The following is an 8,207-nucleotide window of genomic DNA, read 5'->3' as shown; positions in this document are numbered from 1 at the left end:
GCGGAGAGGGGCGCCGGAGAGCAGCGGGCGCCGCGGCGGAGGAGGAGGCCGGCGCCTGGGCGGTTGACAGCGACGGCGAGGTGGCGGCGGCCGGTGATGGCAGGGCAGCGGTGGAGGAGGCACGGGGCGGCGCGCTCGGGCGCAGGCGTGCGGGAGGAGGCGGAGACCGGGGGCGGCGGCGCGGGGCCCGGCGACGATGTGGGCGCGGGTGCGCCACGTGGCAGCACGGGGTTGGCTGTTGGCGGTGGCGCGGACACGTCCGGCCATCTCGGACGCGTCCGGTGGCGGCGGGGGAGATTTTTTTAGGGTTTCATCTGAGATTGGACGGGGGAGGCACATATTTATACATAGAAGGAGCTAGGAGAGTCCAAATGAGGTGCGGTTTTCGGCCACGCGATCCTGATCGAACGGCCGAGAGGATGGAGGGGGTTTAGATGAGTTTTGGGCCACTTTGGAGGGGTGTTGGGCTGCAACACACACGAGGCCTTTACGGTTCCTCGGTTAACAGTTGGAGTATCAAACGAACTCCAAATGGCACGAAACTTGACAGGCGGTCTACCGGTAGTGAACCAAGGCCGCCTGGAAAATCTCGGTCCACTTCGAGAATGTTTAACACCCGCACACGAAAAGAGGCAAAAGGGGGCGCCGGAGGACATAGGAGTGCCAGAATGCAAAACGGACAACGGGGAAAAAGCTCGGATGCATGAGACGAACACGTATGCAAATGTGATGCACATGATGACATGATATGAGATGCATGACATGGACAAAATGTAAAACGAAGACAAAATCCAACCACGAGGGAATATCATAACTTAGTGCCGAAAATGGCAAGAGTTGGAATACAAATATGGCAAGTTACATACAGGGCGTTACAGATGTTCCCTATGCTTCAGCCATAGGCTCTATCATGTATGCAATGCTGTGTACCAGACCTGATGTGTGCCTTGCTATTAGTTTAGCAGGGAGGTATCAAAGTAATCCAGGAGTGGATCACTGGACATCGGTCAAGAACATCCTAAAATACCTGAAAAGGATGAAGAATATGTTTCTCGTTTACGCAGGTGACAAAGAGCTCGTCGTAAATGGTTACGACGATGCAAGCTTTGGCCCTGATCCGAACGATTCTAAATCGCAAACCGGGTACGTATTTTTATTAAACGGTGGAGCTGTCAGTTGGTGCAGTTCTAAACAAAGCGCCGTAGCAGGATCTACATGTGAAGCGAAGTACATAGCTGCTTCGGAAGCAGCAAATGAAGGAGTCTGGACGAAGGAGTTCATATCCGATCTAGGTGTCATACCTAGTGCATCAGGTCCAATGAAAATCTTTTGTGACAATATGATACGTCTCCGTCGTATCTACTTTTCCAAACACTTTTGCCCTTGTTTTGGACTCTAACTTGTATGATTTGAATGGAACTAACCCGGACTGACATTGTTTTCAGCAGAATTGCCATGTTGTTGTTTTATGTGTAGAAAACAAAAGTTCTCGGAATGACCTGAAACTCCACGGAGTACCTTACAATAAATAATAAAAAAAATCCTCGCCAAAGATGAAGACCAGGGGGCCCACACCCTTCTCATGAGGGTGGGGGCGGCCCCCCCCTAGGGCGCGCCCCCCTATCTCGTGGGCCCCCTGGAGACTCCCCAACTCCAACTCCAACTCTATATAACTGCTTTCGGGGAGAAAAAAATAGAAGAGAAGAAATCATCGCGTTTTACGATACGGAGCCGCCGCCAAGCCTAAAACCTCTCGAGAGGGCTGATCTGGAGTCGTTTCGGGGCTCCGGAGAGGGGGATTCGTCGCCATCGTCATCATCAACCATCCTCCATCACCAATTTCATGATGCTCACCGCCGTGCGTGAGTAATTCCATCGTAGGCTTGCTAGACGGTGATGGGTTGGATGAGATTCACCATGTAATCGAGTTAGTTTTGTTAGGGTTTGATCCCTAGTATCCACTATGTTCTGAGATTGATGTTGCTATGACTTTGCTATGCTTAATGCTTGTCACTAGGGCCCGAGTGCCATGATTTCAGATCTGAACCTATTATGTTTTCATCAATATATGAGAGTTCTAGATCCTATCTTGGAAGTCTATAGTCACCTATTATGTGTTATGATCCATTAACCCCGAAGTGACAATAATCGGGATACTTACCGGTGATGGCCGTAGTTTGAGGAGTTCATGTATTCACTATGTGCTAATGCTTTGTTCCGGTTCTCTATTAAAGGAGGCCTTAATATCCCTTAGTTTCCATTAGGACCCCGCTGCCACGGGAGGGTAGGACAAAAGATGTCATGCAAGTTCTTTTCCATAAGCACGTATGACTATATTTGGAATACATGCCTACATTACATTGACGAATTGGAGCTAGTTCCGTGTCACCCTATGTTATGACTATTACATGATGAACCGCATCCGGCATAATTATCCATCATTGATCTGATGCCTACGAGCTTTCCATATACTGGTTTATGCTTATTTACATTCCCGTTGCTATTGTTACAATCACTAGAAAACACCAAAAATATCATTTTGCTTTCATTACTGTTTTGTTACCGTTACCATCACTATCATATTACTTTACTACTAAACACTTTGTTGCAGATACTATGTTTCCAGGTGTGATTGAATTGACAACTCAGCTGCTAATACTTGAGAATATTCTTTGGCTCCCCTTGTGTCGAATCAATAAATTTGGGTTGAATACTCTACCCTCAAAAGCTGTTGTGATCCCCTATACTTGTGGGTTATCAAGACTAATTTATGGCGCCGTTCCCGGGGAGCATAGCTCTATTCTTTGAGTCACTTGGGATTTATATCTGCTGGACACTATGAAGAACTTGAGAGATCCAAAAACCAAGATCTATCCCTCAACTACGAGGGGAGGTAAGGAACTGCTATCTAGCTCTGCACTTGATTCACCTTCTGTTATGAGTAAGCTTGCGACACCTACACCTGCTTCTGCTATTCGTTCTGATATGTCGCATGTTATTGATGATGCTACTTCTTCTATGCATGATACTTATGATGAAACTACCTCTATGCCTGATACTACTATGCCACTTAGTGATTTTCTAGAGGAATGACTTGCTAGGGCTAGAGAGATTGAAAATATTGAATCTGATTATGAAGATGAGTGATGATGAAGAATCACTTGTTATTCCTGAGGGTTATTTATTTGATCAAGATGCTTCTTTAGCTATTTTAGCTTGCAAAGATAGATATGAATTATGAATTCTCTGTTGATCCTGATATAATTACTTTGGTTAAATCTGATCCTTTTCATGGCTATGAATCTGAAACTGTTGTAGCACATCTTACTAAACTAAATGATATAACCACCCTGTTCACTAATGATGAGAGATCTCGCTACTTTTATATCCTTAAAATATTTCCGTACTCATTAAAGGGTGATGCTAAGATATGGTTTAATTCTCTTGATCCTGGTTGTGTGCGTAGTCCCTAGGATATGATTTATTACTTCTCTACTAAATATTTCCCTGCTCATAAGAAACAAGCTGCTTTAAAGGAAATATACAACTTTGTGCAAATTAAAGAAGAGAGTCTCCCACAAGCTTGGGGGAGGCTTCTCAAGTTACTTAATGCTTTGCTGATCATCCTCTTAAGAAAAATGAAATACTTGATATCTTTTATAATGGACTAACCGATGCTTCCAGAGATTACCTGGATAGTTGTGCTGGTTCTCTTTTCAGGGAAAGAACACCGGATGAAGCTGAAATCTTATTGAATAATATGTTGACAAATGAAAATAATTGGACACCTCCGGAGCCAGCTCCTGCTTCAATTAATGATCCTATTCCTAAACCAACTCCGAAGAAGAGAGGTGTTCTATTTCTCAGTCCTGAAGATATGCAAGAGGCAAAGAAATCTATGAAAGAAAAAGGTATTAAAGCTGAAGATGTTAAGAATTTACCTCCTATTGAAGAAATACATGGTCTCAATTTACCGCCTGATGAAGAAATATATGATCTTAATACTTTATTTATTGAATAACCTCCAGACCTTGATTACCCGACACAGGTAGTAAAGGTAAATTCTCTCTATAGATATGATAAAGCTGAAATCCCTCCTACTAAAATTGCTAGTCAATGCTTGGATGAGTTTGATAATTTTATGTTTAAGCAAGAAGACTTCAATGCTTATTTTGGTAGACAATTAAAACAAGATGCTGATATGATTAAATACTTGGGTGATTATATGGCTAATATTAGAGGTGAACTTAAACTTGTTAGCAAACATGCTTCTATGGTTACCACTCAAGTAGAACAAGTACTTAAAGCTCAAAAAGAATTGCTCAATGAGATGAATAGTAAGAAAAATGATTATGCTATTAAAGTGGCTACTAGAACTGGTAGAATGACTCAGGAACCTTTGTATCCTAAAGGCCACCCTAAGAGAATTGAGCAAGATTCTCAGAGAAATAAAATTGATGCACATAGTTCTTCTAAAAAGAAGAACAAGAAAAATGATAGAACTGTGCAAACTTCTAGTGAACCTATTGCTGAACCACCTGATAATCCAAATGATACTTCTATTTCTGATGCTGAAACTCAATCTGGTAATGAACATGAACCTAATGAAAATGTTAATGATGATGTTCATAATGATGTAGAAATTGAACCTGCTGTTGATCTTGATAACCCACAATCAAAGAATCAACGTTATGATAGGAAAGACTTTGTTGCTAGCAAACATGGTAAAGAAAGAGAACATTGGGTTTAGAAACCCATGCCTTTTCCTCCCAAACCATCCAAGAAAAAGGATGATGAGGATTTTGAGCGCTTTGCTGAAATGATTAGACCTATATTTTTGCGTATGCGATTGACCGATATGCTTAAAATGAATCCTTATGCTAAGTACATGAAAGATATTATTACAAATGAAAGAAAGAAACTGGAAGCTGAAATTTCCACCATGCTTGCTAATTATACTTTTAAGGGTGGAATACCAAAGAAACTTGGAGATCCAGGAGTACCTACTATACCATGCTCCATTAAAAGAAACTATGTTAAAACTGCTTTATGTGATCTTGGAGCCGGTGTTAGTGTTATGCCTCTCTCTTTATATCGTAGACTTGATTTGAATAAGTTGACACCTACTGAAATATCTTTGCAAATGGCTGATAAATCAACTACTATACATGTTGGTATTTGTGAGGATGTGCCTGTTGTGGTTGCAAATGTTACTATTTTAATGAACTTTGTTATTCTTGATATTCCCGAGGACGATAGTATGTCTATTATTCTTGGAAGACCTTTTCTTAATACTGCAGGCGCTATTATTGATTGCAACAAAGGCAATGTCACTTTTCATGTTAATGGTAATGAGCATACGGTACACTTTCCGAGGAAACAACCTCAAGTTCATAGTATCAATTCTATCGGAAAAATTCCATCGATTATATTTGGAGGTTTTGAATTTCCTCTTCCTACTGTCAAGAAGAAATATCATATACTTATTATTGGGGATGTGCATATCCCCGTTGAGGTAACCTAGTGTTATTCGAAATTTCTCCGGTTTCATGTTAATCGAAATGAGTTTGTTAACAAGACTTGATCAACCTTGTTAGTGGATTCCTTTTGACGAGCATGAGATGGATGAAACTAGAAGCACAACCTTCTGTACCCTCTCTACACTTTCTGTTCTTTAGTTGAAATAAAATAAAAATAAATAATTTTCTGTCTGTTATCTGATTATCCGTGCAATATAAAAATACCTCGAAAATAAAAGTTCTCCAAATGCCCTGAAAATTAAATATGATTTTTTATAGAATATTTGAGGATTTATGGAGCAAAGAACACACCAGGGGGGGAAACCACCTTGCCACGAGGGTGGAGGGTGCGCCCACCCCCTAGGGCGCACCCCCTGCCTCGTGGGCCCACGATGGCCCTCCTCCACTTATTCTTTCAGCCACACACTTCATCTTCCTCCCCCAAACACGAAAAACCAACTCAAACCCGAGTCCAAGCTCGTTTTGCTGCCATTTTCGATCTCCTTGCTCAAAGCACCTCTCACAAAACTGCTTGGGGAGATTGTTCCTTGGTATGTGACTCCTTCATTGGTCCAATTAGTTTTTGTTCTGGTGCTTTGTTTATTGCAAATATGTGTTGCTTAGGTGACCCTGTTCTTGAGCTTGCATGTCAAATTTATATGGTCAAAAGTAGTTTTGATGCATGATATAGGCCCTAGGCACTTGTAGGAGTAGTTGCTATCAATATTATTGAGTTTGGTTTACTTTTATTTTGAAGTTACTAAAAATTTTCAGAATTTTTCTGAGGAAGAAATATGTTTAGGAAAATGTACCAAGGTGGTTCTTCAAAGAAGCAAGGACCCAGGCTTGCAATGCGTGATGCTGACGAAGAGCCACCAAGAGACGCTCCAGTGCGTCCTTGTGAGTGGCCTTCTAAAAATTTTATGGATCAAGCAGGAATTAAAGAAGAATTTAACGCATATTTGCATAATGCCGATCTTGAGGACTTTGAGGCAGACAAATGCCCCCAGTATCATGAGCTCACAAGATCTTTTGTGAGGAGGTCTGACTATTCATCTTCGCGTAATTCTCCTTCAGTCATGTTTGATCTTTATGATAAATCTTATACCATGGACTTAGAGGATTTCACTTTTGCTTGCAAACTTCCACAATGGGGTAGTGTTAGGGATCCCCCTAAATCTGAATTTAGAAATTTTCTTGCTAGTATAACTGTAGGGGAATCCAGAGATATAACGCAAGCTACCATAGGGAGCATTCACTTTCCTGCTATACATTATTTTGCTCTCTTCATAGGTAGGTGCATAAATGATAAGGATGAAGCATGTCACATGTGTGTCCCTGACCTTAGCATTCTCAGGAGTGCTGTGTCAGGAGACCAATCTTATCATATGGGAGCCATTGTAGCTCGTAGGTTGCATCATAATAGACATAATGGATATTTCTTTGGAGGAATTTATGCAACCCGCTTAGCTAAATTTCTTGAGATAGACGTTCGTGAAGGAGACATGGATTTGCCTCCTGCTTATTTAGATTTTGATTCTATGGTTTCCCACCATTTTGTCGAGAGCAACGAATCACCTCTCCAGTACCGACTAATCTTTGATAGACGCCGTGCTGTCCATATTACTCTCCCTACTCCCGCTTTCTTTGATTATCAGGCAAGAGGAGGATATACTATTACTAGAGAGGAGGCAGATGAGTACGAGAGGAGAGCGGAGGCCGCTCGTCGCCACACTGCAGCTCAGGAGGCGATAGCTGCTGCATCACAGTACGACCCCAACAACTATTATTATGGATATCAGCCAGGCCAGCCGTGGCCATAGACCAACTTAGGCCAAAAGCCTAAGCTTGGGGGAGTACGTATTTCTCACCGACATTACATTTATATTCACACATACTCATTGCTAGATGTTGGTGCTCATACTTTTTCATTGTATCATCCATGCTAGTTTATTTTCTTTTATGCTTTCTTCTTGTGTGTTTAATAAACCTTAAGAAAAACCAAAAAAATAGTTGTAGCTTTTAATTAATTTACTTTCCATGCTTGTAGTAGTAATTAAAAAGAAAACCCAAAAATATTTCCTGTTCTTCTTTTGCTTGTTGGGAGCTTTCCCGTGTAAATAGTTTTATTTCTTTTCTTTGGGGGTCAGTAGGAGAAGACCATGATTAAATTGTTGAAGTGGCTCTTATATGCATTATTGTTTATCTGACAAAAGAGCCCATATTGCCTTGCCTTCTCTTGTTTATTGAATGCTCGCAGATTCCAGCTTAGTCCAATGCACGTGCACTCTTATTATTATTCACATCGTTCGGTCGTGCAAGTGAAAGGCATTTATGATGATATATGATGGACTGGCTGAGATGACAAAAGCTGGTACAAACTCGACCTCTTTTGTTTTTGTAAATATGATGAGCTCATCATTCTTGATTCAGCTTGTTATGAATAAACATGTTTGCAATGACAATTAGAGATCATAGTTGCTTGTGTCATGCTTGATTAGCTATGAGTTATAATGGTTTACCTTGCGTGCCAATATGCTATTAAAATGGTTATGATGTGGTATGATAGGGTGGTATCCTCCTCTGAATGATTTAAGTGACTTGACTTGGCACATGTTCATGCATGTAGTTGAAACAAATCAACATAGCCTTCACGATATTTATGTTCATGGTAGATTATATCCTACT

This window comes from Triticum dicoccoides, chromosome 2A (genome assembly GCF_002162155.2).
Source record: "Triticum dicoccoides isolate Atlit2015 ecotype Zavitan chromosome 2A, WEW_v2.0, whole genome shotgun sequence".
Classification (NCBI taxonomy): Eukaryota; Viridiplantae; Streptophyta; class Magnoliopsida; order Poales; family Poaceae; genus Triticum; species Triticum dicoccoides.
The sequence above is the reverse complement of the archived record's forward strand: the minus strand, read 5'-3'. Positions refer to the sequence as shown.